Source organism: Caretta caretta, chromosome 3 (genome assembly GCF_965140235.1).
Source record: "Caretta caretta isolate rCarCar2 chromosome 3, rCarCar1.hap1, whole genome shotgun sequence".
Taxonomy (NCBI): Eukaryota; Metazoa; Chordata; order Testudines; family Cheloniidae; genus Caretta; species Caretta caretta.
The window spans coordinates 66,798,004-66,814,838 of NC_134208.1; the positions used below are offsets into that span (position 1 = coordinate 66,798,004).

Consider the following 16,835-nt stretch of genomic DNA (forward strand, 5'->3'; position numbering starts at 1 on the left):
TATTAAATAACCAAGAGAGCCACTTGTTAACGTCTGGTGAAATACGTTCATATTAGACTGCACTGAGCTTAATCGCCTACATTTCTGTGGCAAATAGGATGTGCTATTCACTAGATTACAGTGCATTAATGAGTGACTGTGGAGACTCCCCACCATGAACGGATGCTTGCTTAAAAAATAAACAAACAAATAAATAAATAAACCACTGTGTTAAATAAAGTTGTACTGCCACCTTAGGTTACCATCTGTTTTTACTTTTACTCAACTGTTTCCTTCAGACCATGTTGTCAAGTACATACAAGTCCAGCTGGCAGCTCTTAAAGCCAAACATGGTGGGGCCCCCATATGAGTTCTGGTGCCCCTTTCTCATGATCCCAGACACTTGGATGATATTTAAGGGGGGGGAAAGACAGATCATTCCTACTATCCTGCAATGTTTTAATCTTTCTCACTCTTTCTAGTCAGTTTGGGGGGATATTAAAAATAGAAGAGGGTTAGATTTGGCAATAAATTAATGTCCAGATGAAGGGAAAACAATTACAAATTGGAAACAGATTTATTCACACTCTGTGCATTAATGAAAACTTTTAAAAAACTAAACTGGGTGTACTGTGTGGAAAAAATAATGGCCCAGCAGGTCTACTTTTTATTAACAACTCATCAGTAAGCAGGTTGTAATTCATAACAAAGAATTTACCCTAAGGAACACCATGGGACTGTGAGCTTTTTAGTTTCCTAAGAAAATACATATGTTGTTCCACTTGGTTTCCTTTCAATAAAACCCACCAGTTAGCACTTCATTTTCAAGCTGTTCTGACAAATCAGGTGAGTTAGCTTTGTAGAAAACACAGAAGCCAACTTTTCAGCTGAGAATTTTAGGGAATTTTTTTTAATAACTTAAATAAATTTCCCACCTGGCAAGGAAGTCGTGATAAAAGGCTGTGAAAGGAGTTTGTTTGGAATGGCTTGAAAGAATTTTTCTTTTAATTCACTTCATTAATTTTTCCTAAGGAAATATTTAAGGATACATCTCTTACTGTTAAGGTATGTGGTTGAGACAAAAGGAATTTTTATATGTTTTATAATGTCTTGAAACCTGATTAAAGATACAGGGGGAAACCTGCCCAGTAGTTCACTGCAAAGAGAAAGGCCTCAAGGAGGAGACTTTCAGAACTCAGCTCTCCTAAGGCCAGTGTGAGATGCTAGATCTCCTGCAAAATCAAATACCCACCTGGTGACCTAGTTTCAGAAGAGCAATTCTGAAGGAAAATAATCAGGGAGAGGATAGAAAAATAGAGCAAAAAGATGTGGCAATTCAAAGAAAGGATGTGGAATTGAGGGAGAAAAAGTGAGAGTGATTTCAATAAATCACTCCAAGATGAAGTACAAGTAATTTACTGTATCATAGTGCAACCCACTGTTCACTGTGTGTTATGCATCCCTGCTTCTGTCTTCAAGTCACAAAGGCTATGAATCTGTTCCAGCTGCTCGCTACGGGACTTGAACCTTTAGTTCATGTTGGAGCGGTCCCTGGCTTTAGCTCTGTAGGGCCCTCAGGTCAACCTTCAGTCAGGAGCAAGACAGTGATCAGCACAGTCCTTGAGTACCACACCCAGGCTCTCCCAGAAGCATTCCAAACTGTTCTATCGCTGATTAAAGCTTTTATTATGGAACAAGAAAACAGATGTACAACAAGGGCTTGATCCACTGCCTACTGAAGTCAATGGGAATCTTTCCATTGACTCCAAGTGTGCTTTGGATCAGTCCTTAATACAGGTTATGAACAAACAATGAACAAAAACAAAAAATCAAACAACGTCTAATTGCACTCATATTTCCAGATGTGAGATCTGAGGACAGGGCATTATGTGGAGGAGATTGCTTTCTTTGATATCCAAGTATTAACACTAGGGTAATTATTTATCTACCCCTGCTTAATTATGGCAATTATCACTGCAAAAGTAAAGAATGCAAAGGAAAGTCTGATAAGTACAGATTGCATTATAATATAGTTAAATATTCAAATAGGTTTTAGATACAGGTGTTCACTAAAAACTAATCCTCAGAACAGAAGGAAAAATAGAGTGTGTCCAAGACCAGCAAGCAAGCCTCAAATCTTGAAACAGACTGAGGAATTAGCTACTTCAAAATGGCGTGTGGTTTTGGCCCTGCCCTCATCACACAGTAAATCCTGATAAAGAGAGCATGAAAGGAGGATAGTTCTTGGGCAGGAGAACCACACACAGACTCTGAAGAACCTTATAATACCAAAAAACAAAACAAACACCACCCACTTCTGGAAAAACTTTTGCTGTTCGTAAGACAGATGATTGTATCGAGCATTCGTGTGGAAGTAGTAGGTGGAGTTGTGGGTCCCCAGTCACATTGTCATCTTTGCTTTCTTTCCGAGCAGCAGGAATCATTCCCAGAGGCATGAGACATGGAGGATTTCAGCTCCTGCTTGAAGAAAAGACTCCACTGGTATCTGTAAAAGACATAAAAGTAGAGGCAGCAAGTCATGAACTGTTAAAGTTACTGCTATAGCCTGACATCCCGCCCAGGCTCGAATCAAAGGGGCCAGGACCAGCTGAATTAAGCAGTAAAAGTCTCTGAGGCACATGTAGGGGCTGACATTAACATGAATAAATCTGCCTGCCCTCATTAACAGGATTCCAGGCTCTTTTGGGGAGTGATCTGAGGAGCCAAGATAATATTGCAGCATGTAAAAGGCATCAGGCGGCACCTCTGACTGCAGGCCCACTTTACAAGACCAAAAGGAAGAAGTCTAGCTCTGGCCCTGGGAGTAGCTGAACACTTGGAGGGTGGGGAACATATGGAAATGAACTTCTTATTTTGTGTGCAAACGGCAGTTGCCACCTCTTACATGTGAAGGAGTAGGGCAATGTGGAGTAGTGTTGGGGTGGGAGGAACAGGTCTATAGTGGAAGTGCAAAGGCTTACAGGTGTTATCCCTTGCTACAAACAACCATGGAGGAATGTGGAGCTGCCCCATTCCCCCTACAGGTTGTAGGGTGTATTATATCTCTCAGCAAACCCCTTCAGAGTTCCCCATTCAAAGCCCATTTACTTAGGCTTTATGATAGGTTTGTGTGTGAATTTCATCCAACATGCCCCGTTGTCCCTTATCAAAAACAACCAAGTGCAGCAGTTGCTGGGCTTGAATATGTCCTGTACATTGAGATCTCCAAAGCTTTCCAGCTGAAAAACACCGTTAAGACAAGTATCTAGTGCTTAGAAATTTCTATAGTGACACTGAAATGGAACCACTACAGCCCACTCCCTCTCCCATTATAGTAGGACTGGGCCACACAGTATATGCTGCAATTGGAGATAATTTAAGAACTTAAGGATGTAGCTCATAGCTTGGAAAGCATGCCCAGCTGTAGTATATAAGTACATGAAATCATTGCAAGATTAAAATACTTACTGTGTTCATCCACTTTTAGCCAATATCCAATCTGTAATCTATCCAGGAGGAAAGAAAAAAAAAAAAATATATATATATATATCTGCTACTCTAATTATTTTGCTATCTGCCAAAGAATGCCTCTGGGAAGGGTTAGCCTCCCCAGCAGAAATGTAGAAAACTACACTGGAAAACATTAATTCATATTAGTAAAAGAAAGACCTGTGAAGACAACAGCTGTTTGATCCTTAGATAAACTGTGGACAGTTTTCACTATTAAGTCTTTATGAGTGATGTACTGTAGATTTAGGAAACATAGAATATGGCCAAAAGAGAAGAGCAGGATAGAGAAAAAAGTCTGTGGAATTGACTGAAAAATATTTATTCACGTACTTACCTTTTCATAGAAAAACATAAATGCGGCCCATAAGGACTTGTTTATATATTCTGTATGTGTTCCTGTAGGGCTAGGAGACATTTTCTCACCAGTTTTAAAAGCATTTCATCCTGATATAGTCTTGAAACCAGTAAAAATGGGTCAGCCTGCCTTAAATTGGGTCTCCACTATGGCTCCACCCAGTTTTGGGGCTGGTTTAGCTGAACTGGTTCTAGAAAATTTCTCATACACAGACAGGCCCTCTGAGTTCTTGCGTACAGTCAGCTGTTCAAATACATTTCATTGTGCTATTGTTCTTTACCTCCTCTGAGCCCTTTGCAGTTATATAGGAAATGATTAACTAGGCAGCAAGCATTTCTTTTTGCTTGATTGGAATGTTTCACTCTGGGTAATATTTTGACAGTGTCCTAGTCACTTCCAATATTAAATAAAGCATACCCTGTATGTTACATTCCATCAAGCTAGAGCTGGACATTTGGGCAAGTGGGCTGACCGTGAGGATAAGTTATTTATCTAATAGCTAATCTCATTAATTAATTAACCAAGCAAAAGAAATAAGGGTTTATACTTTAGTGCCTAAGGTCAAATGCAAGAGGACATCTACTGTTTCATCCAGTAATGCCAAATGGTTTTGTAGTGAAACGTGCCCTAGCAGAATAATGGGCAATTTAGGCTTGAATAACAAACATTCCAACTTCTGTTTCTGAAGCATTTACACTTGTTGATTTTTCACTTCTTAGATCCTGAGGAATCCTCATGTTAGCAATCCTGGACCACCAGGGGATAGGAAAGTTAAATGATTTGCTCAAGATCACAAGTCAGATTGACAAATACCCCAGTCCCTTGCATTGATGAAGTCACTCTTCTTCCTTCCAGTATAGCAGCATGCTGTTAGTGACACAAACTCAAGTGATAAGCACCAAATTGCAAGGGCATATCAGAGCAGAATCCAAGAATCTGACTGGGAGAGGGTTCCAAGGACCACAAAGTTTGGATCTGTGGGCAAGGCCACCACCAGAGAATGCTGGGGTCTGCCATGGGGATAGTACTGGCAAGTCAGGAAACCAGGAGTGCCACAAACAAGCTTTCAAAGGGTGTGTGTGAGATGGGATTTACAGACCCCTCCTTAAGATTAAGGGAGTGATGGAGCAATACTGGGCCAAGAAGACCCCCTCTCCACAGCAGCTGCAGAGCATGCTCCAAATGGAGGACCTGCTTAGAAGGGGACTCTGGCAGTGGGAGAGTGAAAGAGAAGCTGTCTGCAGGAAGGAAGCCAATTAATAGCTTCTGGAACAGAGGAATCGACAGGGGAAGGACCTGGACTGTGGGGAAGGTCCAACTAGACAGCCAGGGGCCTGACCCGGCCCCTCTTTCTCCCCCATTCTCCCTGACAAGGTGGAATCAATGGACAGTGAGAAGGGAGCTGGGAAGTCCCTACTGACTGTGTGCATGACTGAGCCTGTCTGAGCAGCTCTCTGCTGGAACAGAGCAGGGCGCCCTGGCCATGCCCCAAACTGAGGAGAACAAAGGGAAGATAGGAAGTGACCCAGGAGAGGTTGGTGTGGTGTATCAGCTAGAGGGGACTGGGACACGCCTCACCCCTTCCCCCTGGGCTGTGAATGGTGGAAAGGGAGGGTCCAGGTTCCCCTACCCTACCCTCCGCCTTTTGTCCGAAAGGAGGAACCTGGGAAGAGCCAGACAGACTGCTGGGATATGAAATGGTATTCACAATGAGGGCTTGATCTCACACTCTAACTGGGCCTTGTACCTTTCAGGATGGCCTGTTCTCTCCAGGTGCACACTGGCTCTCACCAGCCACCATAACCATTGACCTTGTACTTGGGCTCCCTTCTGTGTTTATTTTCCCTGAGGAAAGCGCCGTTTCCTACCAGTAATTGTCCCCAGCTAAAAGTATTCAGTTCCAGTTGTTTTTAAAAAAATATCAGATTTTTACTGGAAAAAATAGGAAGAGGAAAGAAACCATGAAATCAAAGGTTAAAAATGCCCTGTGCGCTTGTTTAAGTGAACATTTAAAAAAAAAAAAAAAACCTTGCCTCAGCAACCCACCTGACTGAAAGGGGACATCATCTCCTCAGATCCTCTTCAGATGCCACCTCCTGTCCACAGTCTGTCTGAGTGTTGGACTTCTCAGGCATTGGTCTCTTACCATTATCTGGGGATTGTTTCTACAGCCAACAGGGTCTCTTTATCAGAAGAGTTGTTGCACTCCTAATTTTGGCCGACTTCTATGGCTGCTGCTGTTATCCCATGATACTGATCAAAGTAATATCTCTTTTTTCCACTTCATCAGCTCAGCTGGATTCCTATGTTCAGCCCCCTGGATATCACAGTAATTGGATGCCATATAAATATTTAGATCAGATCAAAATTAAAGTTTCTGCCGGCCTTAAATCTCTTCTGTTCAGGGCAAATATTCCAAAAATAGTCCAGCTAATATTTATCCCCTAATGTTTTCTTTAGAATCACCCTTCCTGGAGAGTCCAGCAGGAGCTCAGTTTCATCATGACGGTCAAGTCTCAGGTGAGTTTCAGAAAGCCTTTGAGAGGCCTGTTGATAGGAGTTTGTCAGTGCTAGACAGCTCACTGCAGCTCTCATTTACAAGCTTCTTAAACTAGCTTCTAAACTACCTTTTAACAAAGAAAATGTGTTAAAGTACCAATAAAATACTCTAATAAGCCCTCCATAGCAAAATCCTAATTGAAGCTCATAAAGAGAGCTCTCAACGGTATTTAAAGTGAAAAAAAAATTGGTTCTCAATGCAAACAAGTAGATGAGGTGCTGATACTTTTTATTTGACCAACATGAAAGCTTCAGAACATAAGAATTTAGGTGAGGGAAGAGAGATGTGTGTGGTTAGAAAACTGGTTATTGGACTAAGATGCAGGTTGAAGAAAAACTTGACGTATTCACGACCAGCCCTACTAGAGAGAACATAACAGATATTTACACACAACACATTTCTTTCTCTGTTTAAATGCACACACATATACATGTGGCTAAACCCACAAATGTATGAATGATAGAGCATGTTTACATTTTCATTTACTGTTGCCCTTTCATCCACAGCAAGCCACCATTTTCCTGTTCTGGATTCCCAGGCCAGGCACCCCATCTCTAGCTCTGGTACCATCTAAAGATGAGTAAGCCCATTCATCCAAAACTTGAACCAATCTTGAGTCACTTTAAGGGTGAAGGAGTTTGAGTAACTTTCTCTGATTCCCAACTGATATTTGTGGAAGTCTATTTTGGAGACTCCATAGGCCCTTGCTTTCCCAAGGGCCTGTGGGAGGGGAGGATTGTATTTGTGGCTGGTGGGAAAATTATATTCTAGGGTGCTGTATCCTGGGAAAGTGTTAGTGTAACAGGGCCAACCGCCTCCTGAGCACCCCTTTCATAGCCGGGGTGGTGCTGTGTCACCCTCTCTCAGTTTCCCCTCACAGGTAATCCAATAACTTCATAAAATCATAGAATTTTAGTTCTGGAAGGGATCTTGAGAGGTCATCTAGTCCCGTTCCCTGCACTCATGGCAGTCTGCAGCCTCTCTGGCCCTTAGCTCTAGCTCTCCAGCTTAGAGCTAGCAGGAAACTCCCTCTGCTGCTCCCTGGAGTAGCCTCCATCTCTGGCTTGAGGACAGCAGCCTGCAAACCCTATTTACTACTCTCCAGCCTTTAGCCTTCTCCCAGAACCCAAGCACAGTCTCTGCCAGCTCTCATCACTTACACAATCGCCTTCTCCCAGGCAGTCCCGACTCATTGGAGCTCCTCTCCATGAGACCCAGGTTTTCTCTTTTAAGCCCGATTAATTGGCCAAATTGGAGTGTGCTGCTAAGGCACAGGTGCCCTGGCCCTACTTCCTCTTTAAGTGCCAGTGTCGACCTGTGACAGATATCGTACACAAGCTTTGGCTCAGGGCAGCTAGCCAGAAGATGAGACTGGCCTGAAACAAACCCTCTCTCTCCATTGTGGTTTCTATCCACTCCAAAAAATGAGCACAAAATCAGAGTAAAATGTATCTTCCTTCCAATTCTATGCAAGTCAGAACTATTAACTTTACAGAATAGTTCTCCCACATGAAAGATGTTGGGTAGTTGCTTTGGTACCCTGCACAGCATGGTGCACGTTCCAGCAGGGGGCTAGAAAACAACAGCAGCAGCACTGATCATCCTGTTCACCGAAACACAGCGTCGAGGGGCAGCTTTGAAAGGCCCTTACATAATGAACACATGTAAAACTAAAGCAAGTGAGAACACTCTACCTACATTTATACCTAGAGCCACAGCATTCCTTCCAGTGAACTATCACCATACAAAGGCAACTGGAAGGTCAGTTAGGGACAGAGGGAGGGAGATGGTGGGCTGGGGGTGCTGTAAGGAGTTAAGAGAAGATGCTGGGAGTTGAAGAGCCTGGGATGAAAGTTTGGTATCAAGGAAAGTAGAAGGCTCTGGCTTGGCTGAGAAGAAAGATGCAATTTGGAAAAGAGGGAGGAGGGAAAAGAGGCTAACGCTAAGAAATCCAGAAACACTTTAGAAAGGCACCCAAAACCTTGTGGGGATTATCTGAACTCTGAGGCTCATCCACCCAATAGTGTCATCCCTCCAATTTCCATTCTGCTCCATCCCCCCGTCTGGCTGTGCTACATTAAAAACAATTGTGCTGCTGACACAATTTGTGCTACTGACATGGTTTGCCTTGAGTAATTCACTGGTTTCCACACAAATGAAAGGCAACTTTTATAGGGGAAAAGCTGTCATTTCACTGTGCTAAGCTGATTTTGCTGTAAAAAGATGATTTCACCTCCTGCACTTGTGTGACAATTTCGGATATGTTCCACTATAGAATAACACGGTGCCACATGAAAAGCAATGTCTTCAACAGCATTTGCAAAATCTCACCCTGAGTCAAATTTGTCGTTTCTCATAAAATCGTAAAGACCAGACCTTTGTGTGAGTGCATGGAATCATTTAAATAGTATGATGATGGGCACCAAGAAAAGAGAGTGCGGGGGGGTGGGGAGGGGAGAGAAATGGATGCAAGCAGGCTTTCCCCCCTGTGCATCCCATCCATGCAGGGGCTGTCACCATTATAGTTCCTGTGTTCATGTGAGTACATTGACTCCCAATAGTATACATCACCCCAAGGGCTGTGGCACGGTGAGGAGGTGGAACCAATCCCCATTCCCCGATTCCCCCAAACTCCACATCAATGGGGCTAGCCAGCAGACCATGAAGGCTGGTGTAGGCCATTGTGCTGATTGGGACGCTTGAAGAAAGGTGCTGAAGCATTAGTCACTAGAGTTAAATAGATGTTAACAAGACAAACAAAAGCCAAAGGAACAGTCTTACTAAACTTTCCTTCCTCTGTCAGTCACTTAATATTCTGTCTCTTGTGACTGTTAGATTCTCATAGCTCTCCAGTCACCACAAAGTCTTCCAGGCTAGACAAGACTTGAATATCTGATGTAAAAACAAGCTAATAGAAAACATTTTTGGACAAAAACTTTTCAGGCCTTCTGTATATACTATATAAAAATAGGCACAAAACCAGTTTCCTTTTTCCAGTTCTGAAAGTTAGAAGACTGAAAAGATTAATACAAATAAGGACAATCAGGAAAACGTTCAGTGTCCCTGACAAACCAGCTGTCAGTGAAGATGCTAACTCAAAGAGTGTATCAAGTAATAGCATTTGGTTACACTCGTCAATTCATGAATCACAGTTTGTCTGCTGTGAAATGCAAACACTGGGTATTTATTACACAAATAACAAAACCCAATGTACAGCTTGTCCTCAAAGAACCACAAAATCAAAATAAATTCAACTGTTAAAATGAGAATTCTAGCCTTTAGGCTCTATGTTTATTCAAATATAATTTGATTTATATTTTCTGACTCCCATATTCTTTACCTGGTCTCAGTCTATTTATAGCCAGCTGCATCCCATTAGCATGCAATAATAATCGGCCCAACATTCTACTATTAGCAAGAAAATAATAAGATAGTGATATGTATAAATAACTCACACATCCTCCAAAATGGTTTAGGTGCTTTGCAAAAATAAAATACAATTAAAAATAAAATATCCAAAAGGTGGAACGTTTGAAAATCCGAACAACAAAGACTATAGACAATTCTAAGCGATAAGACTATAAAATATAGGAGAGTTTCACAGGTCAAAATGTCTGTGTTCACCAAGTAATGTCTGCAATGACTCCTCTACATGCTTAGTACAATGTCAAAGGGCCAAGGACCTGATCTAATGTCCAATGACATCAGTAAGCGTTTCAGTTTCATTTGACATTGGGGCCTGGTGCAAAGCCCAGTGAAGTCAGTAAAAAGCTTTGGATCAGGCCCAACATCAGGTTCCAAGAACAGAGCTTATCTGAGCAAGTGCAACACCATGTCTAACCGTTGTGCTGCAACCATTTCAACCAACCCTGAATTAGGCCACATTTACGACTCTTCTGAACTCTGATACTAACAGAAATGTCAAAGGCAAACAATATCCTTATTTAGGTTAGTTTTTAACTTAAGTGAAATTTCTGTCTGAAGGTAAAGTAAATTTACTGATTTTTTTGTCTTCTCTGTATTGTACAAAAATATTTTGCCTGAAAGACATCAGTGCCTTTGTTAAAACAGAAATATTCAGATAGGTACTCAGGTACTAACATGATGGGCACAGTATAAGGGCTTGTCTACATAGGGAAACTGATGATCAAACTACTCCAAAATGGCTATTCCACTATATCTAATCTGGAATAACTCCCCATGTGGACACTATTCCAAAATAAAAGTGACTTTATTCCTTCTGGAACAGCTAAATTATTCCGGAATAACTATAACAGAATATGCTGGACTAGCTATGCTAGTCAATTTCCCTCATGTGGCACCTAGACAGATAAAATCAACATGAAATACACCTCCTGTTTTTTCAAAGGGTAGCTAAAGCAGATTCAAGAGGTGTTTTCAATAATGAGTGCATGATTTTTCACTCACACACAGTACAATCTGCCTCATAACACTGGGGTTTTTTTTGGTAGAACTATGGATTAATTTCCTGTACCTCCGCACAATCGCATGTACTCAAAAGACATTTTAACTTGTAATCTTAAACCATAGCTGTCCCCATGAAACCAAATCAATGTACTTCTAGAGGATGGCATCAATACAATATTGAAGGCTCAAGCTGCTGGACACAAGTCAAGGAACATAAATTAAGAAACATTTTACAATCCAAGCATGCTGGAAACTGTATGAGGATCTATCCCTTTTAGGGTGATCTGAAAAGCACATGGTTTTAGATTATTTATTGGATTAAGTATTTTGCCTGAATAGCTACTTTAGAAGATTGAAATTTGATTATAAAGAATAAAATTCTAGATTTTTTAAAAATGTTCTAATATTCAAGGATAAATCAAATTGTCCATGGGGTGAAAGCCTTGCCCTATTAATGTCAAATGGGAGTTTTCCCTTGACTTCAATAGGGTCAGGATTTCACCAACTGCCTTGAGAAAAATACTCAAATTGAACCAACACAGTCAGCAGTTCAAGATCTAGATTTGGAAGGAGAAATCTGAGTAACGTCTTATCAAGCAGAAATATTTCACATGCACTGGTTTGGAGCAGAGGAGGTACAGAACTATGTAGATTATTTCACTGGCATTTATGTCTCAGTCCCAGCTCTGTAGTAAATTTTTTTTCATTAAATTAGTTGTAGCAAAAATGTCTCCTGTTCAACTTGACAGGGCTGGGAAATTTTTTTTTTTTCTGTACATATGTATCTCTTCATTCAGTTCTCTCCCTCTTTTACTCATTCACTTTTGGCAGTTCAGTAAGTCCCCATTATACAATAATCTGCAATATAATATACCTTGGACTAAACCTCACGACAGACCTGAAACACCAAAAAACCCATCACATTAGAAAAAATATATTTGGATAATTTTACTTTAAATCACAATGCAGTATTTTAATGACTAATATCAAATGTTATAATTCTGATGTATAGTTTGCAATATATATGATGTATAAGTTGTCAAAGTATCATGTGTGATATACATTTCCATGTTTTTCTCAGGGAAAGTCTCTGACAAATTCCACTTTTACCATTACATTAGCAAGAGAAGACAGGCTGAAACTAAAAAAGAGATTGTGGGGGGGAGGAAATTTAAGAGGTGCAGGGAGAGAGATTAATTTAACTGCCAATTCAGCAATGTAGTTAAGCACATGCTAAACTTTAAGTCCATGCTTAAGTTCCATGGCGCCAGTTAAGCAGGTGGTGAAGTGGTTTTGCTGAATAGGAGCCTTAAAGTCTTGTTAGCCCTTTCTTAGACAGTCTGAGAGCTGAACAGTGCTTTGCACATATTTGATATGGTATCGGCATGTTTGCCATCCTCACATTTACCTGTAAATTATATTTAGGTGCTCGTATAAAATAAAAACACATTTTATATCAGAACCTATAGAAGTGTCTGGTATTTATTTCAAGGCAATTCATAGTCATATACACCTATTTTATGTGTATTTATGGACCATTCAGTACAGCAAAGAGTGAGCAAAGAGACGGAGCTTGGGGAGCAGAAGCTCTGTATTTCCATTCATTTTTTTTTTACTTTTTATTTTCAAAACTATTCAAAAGCAAAGAATGAAATAAGGGGAACACAAAGGAATTGTATCAGTTTAACAAACAAGGCTTCTACTTCTTTTAATTAAGCAAATATACTGAAAGACTTTAGTGCATATCTTTCTGTGCAAAAACTGAACTAACCATGCATAATAAGAAACTTTCTTGAATATAATGAGCTGTACTAGAAGTCCTGGCTCAGACTGGTTAAGGCCCTTTAGTTAATTGAGCATTGTAATCAGAACGTCCTATATGCTCTGATGACTTATGGTAGACTAGATCCATTTTTCTACTGGATTCTTTTTATTCTTCCTTTCCTGTCAGGTGAGTGGCCACTAGAAATGTCTTGTGGGACACAACACAACCCCACCCCCACAAGGATTATAGAAATGTCATAAAAATCACACCCCTAACTAACCTAGCTGACATTACTATACCAGCACAAGCTCCTAGTAGGGCTAGCCTACACAGCAGCATTACTGGGAACCTGATTTTCCCAACCCCATGGGAGGTAACCATTCCATGAATTCTGTATGTGGAGAAGTTGTTGATAAGCCTTCTTGCAACATCAATGCCTTTCCCAAAGGCATTGGAGTAACCACTTCCTTTTTTCTAGTTTGCAGCTGCCTGTTTAGCTCAGAATCGAGAGTAGCGATTAAGAACAGCTTAGTAGGAGAAAGCACCTGGAGAAAAGTCTGCTAGCTGCTGCTGCATTCCCAGAAACAACTTCACTAAGTGAAAGAGACATAGCAAAGACTGTTCCTTTGACAAGGAAAAAAGGCAAAATTCCAGTTAGAATGAGGCCTGCCAGGAAGCCTCTCGCAGCCTTCCATGAGAGCTCAGACTAGGAGGGTGTCTGTGGCTGGAACGTTTTTTATTTGTTGACGTTGTGTCAATTCATTAATTGGGGAATGACAATACTTTGGATGAAATCCTGGCCTTAATTGAAGGCAATAGGAGTTTTGCTATTGATTTCTATGGGCAAAGATTTCTTGCTTTATGCTTGCATAGCAGTTTTTATGTACAGATCGCAAAGCACTTTGCAAAGGTGTGTAAGTATGGTAATTGCCATTATATATTTGTGGAGTCTTATACATGTACTTCAGTAATAGGCATGTGTTCAGAAATTGGAAAAACATAACACAAACCCTAAAGTGAGTAACCTAGGGTAGGTCTACACTGCAATAAACGGGGAGTGTCCCAGCGCTTGGGCTCCAGCGTGAGCCCGAATGTCTACACTGCAGTTGTATAGACCCACAGCCTGAGTCAGCTGACATGGGCCAATCGCATGTATTTTATTGCAGTGTAGACATACCCCTAGTGGTTACAGATGGCATTATCTATATCAGTGATTCTCAAAGCTGGTCTGCCACTTGTTCAGAAAAAGCCCCGGCACGCCGGACCGGTTTGTTTACCTGCCGCGTCCGCAGGTTTGGCCAATCGCGGCTCCCACTGGCTGCGGTTAGCCGCTCCAGGCCAATGGGGACTGCGGGAAGCAGCGCGGGCCAAGGGACGTGCTGGCCGCCCTTCCCACAGCGCCCATTGGCCTGAAGAGGCGAACTGATCTATATCACCAACAGAAAACTGCAGCACAGTTCAGTACAGCATCTCATAGGCAAGGGCGTGAAAGCACTCATCCAGACATTGATTTTTCTTCTTGTCAGCTTCATTCTGCAAAGCTAGGCTCTGCAGGAAGTACTGCCCAGCAGGGCTTAAGTTGTGGCCTCTTACAGTCCACTGAGTGGCTGATGCTGATGTAAGCAGAGTCCTAATGAGCTCTCCCCTGACATCTAGGCAGTCTTTTTCACAGCAACACTGTCCCACACCAGGTCCAGGGCTCAGCACCTGGTTATTTCAGCTTTAACAATCACCGAACAAAACAAAGCAAATATGGTGTGCTCCTGAAATCTTTTCCCTCCAGCTCATCACTAGATGTCTGGGGAGATCTCTGGCAGCTGCTGGGTTGTCAAGTGGCATCAGTTTTGGTCACTTGCTTCTTGCATTTGAGCCTGACAAGGTGATTGGATCCACTTCTCTCCAATGTTGCTCTTGCTACAATTATCCATTCCTCTGCAACCTCCAGATTGTATTCCTGCAATGCACACATAGACCTGGCTTTGAAGACCACTCAGAAGCTGCAGAGAGTGCAGAATTTGGGGCGGGGTGGGGGGCGAATGCAAATTATACCAATTCTTTAATATCTCCTAGGCTTACCATTTGCTTTGGGAGTAATTCAAAGGGTTCATTGTGATGTATAAAACCCTGAACGGTTTTGGTGCTGGCTATCTCAGAGACTGATTCTATCTGCATATACTAGCATGGCAGCTTACTCAGGTAGGGAACTCAAACTACAGTAATAGGTCTTAGATTTAAGTGTTTGGTAACTAGGGTAGTACGCTGGAAGATCCTTTGGACTGATCTTTCCATCATCCATCAGAGCTCACCTTTGGCTTTCAACGCACGGAGTAAGTCCTTCTCAGGCTTACTCCTCAGGGTGTGATTATGAGGATGGTGTAGCGTTTAAAGGAGGATGAGAGTCTTTTACTATTAACACTGGGGGTTTTTTTCATTCAACAAGTTCTGTAAGTTTCGTTTAAACATTTGTCAGTGCTCAGAGGCTACAGCGATGATAATCATCTATAATAAAGAAAAATATGAAATAACTGTAAGCGCAGAGAAGAGTGGAGGTTTTAGAGTCTACGGCCTGTGCCATAAAGCCAAATTATTACTACCTAAAAGTAGTAAAAATAAAAAAAACCCCAGCAATCTAGACGTAGTTCCAAACTTCAATTATTCACAGGAACATTGGCCTCAGTGGATATTTCAGCTTCACCAGCCAGAGTAATAAAAATACCACATGCTGATAACATTTCTACAGCTCTTTGTGAGAGAAATGTTTCCATTCAAAAAGATACATTTCCCCAGGTCACCTAGAGTGTATATAGTGACATACAGTACAGTACTTACTATATGTAGCACAATAAACAGAGCAAACATGGAAGAGACTGGCTACCCTTAGTAACCAAATTTTATCAATCTGGTAATGCTGTCAATCAATCTGAGTGCAGAACTAGGTCACATGCTGTTTCGGTTTGCTGGCTTTCAGCATGCATGCTGGGACCATGTGTACAGGGCTTATTGCCTTGAATTTGTCAGTAGCCACATCAACACATTTGCTTGCATAATTAAACTATGGAATCTCAGAAATCTAATAGGATGCTACTGCAAGATTTGTTGAGCTTTCTCAGGGCCCAATACAGGGAGGTCTGACTTAGTGGTCAGAGCCATGGGGCAGTTGGGGTCACAGTCAGAAGCCACACTAAAGGTCAAAGACGAAGTTGGACACCATGCCAAGGGTCAATACCTGGGTCACAGTCAGTAGCCATGCCAAGGATTGAGCCATAACTGGAGTCAGAAGTGATGCCAAAGGTCAAGCTAGAGTTAGTTACTGGAATTAGGGAGAGGAAGCAGTAGTCAGGAACAAGGAGCAGAAACCAGGCAAGGAGGCAGGAACTTGGTTTCAGGGGCTCTGGTCAGCAGCAGGTCTAGCAACTAATTGAACAGACAAGGGGTGGGACAAGAACAGGAAGCTTTATTTGGTAGTGTCCAATCAGCAGTCTGCTGCTAGTCACCTGATCCAGGTGAGTCAGTGGGCATAGTCTCTAGCACTGGGGTGTTAGCTACAATACCTTCATCCGTTCTTGTGTTTTGGTGGCACAGAGGGTAATACTCTTGCTCAGCCACCTCATGGATCTGGCATTGAGACCCTTAGTACTTGCCACCACAGTCCATCCCAGTGCGATGCCACAGGGCCAGGCTTCTTGGAAAGCTTCCTGGGGAAGGCTGTACTCTTTAAGTGGCATGCACATGTTGAGCTGGCTCCCAAGAGTGTTTCTTGCACCCATAACCCTCCTGATTGATCAGATAATACAGAGTACTGCTACGTATTTGGGAGTCCAGAATGTCATGGACAACATACTCTTCATGGCCTTTACTTGAACTGGGGGTGGGGTAGTGAACATCAGCCAAGAAACAGATTATCAAGGATAGGTTTCAGGAAGAAGATGTGGAATACTGGATGGACCTTTCAGGATTGAGGGAGCTGTAACTGAAACATCACTGGATTGATGTGACAGTGAAAGGGCCTGAATACTGATGATCTAATTTGTGTGCAGGTTGGCCAATCTGTTGGTGTTTTGAGGACAGCCATATCTTTTGGCCTACTTTTAGAGGCGGGGCTTCTTGGCAGTGTTTGTCAGCATGGTGTTCGTAGGCCATCTTGGCCACTTCCAAGTGCTCCTTTACGTTGGCTTAAATATCATGAATGATCTGTAGCAGATAAGAGGCAGCAGGAACCATTGTTTATGAGGGAACAG

General features: G+C 42.0%; 1 long non-coding RNA gene across 1 annotated transcript; it reads right to left on the reverse strand.

The window, feature by feature from the left end:
- Positions 1-1,641: 1,641 nt before the first annotated feature.
- Positions 1,642-4,063, reverse strand: LOC125634411 (uncharacterized). Its single transcript, XR_007355910.2, has 3 exons — positions 3,824-4,063; positions 3,448-3,485; positions 1,642-2,485 (listed from the first exon to the last, which is right to left on the reverse strand). It is a non-coding gene; the product is annotated as an uncharacterized LOC125634411 (long non-coding RNA).
- Between the last annotated feature and the right edge of the window lie 12,772 nt (positions 4,064-16,835).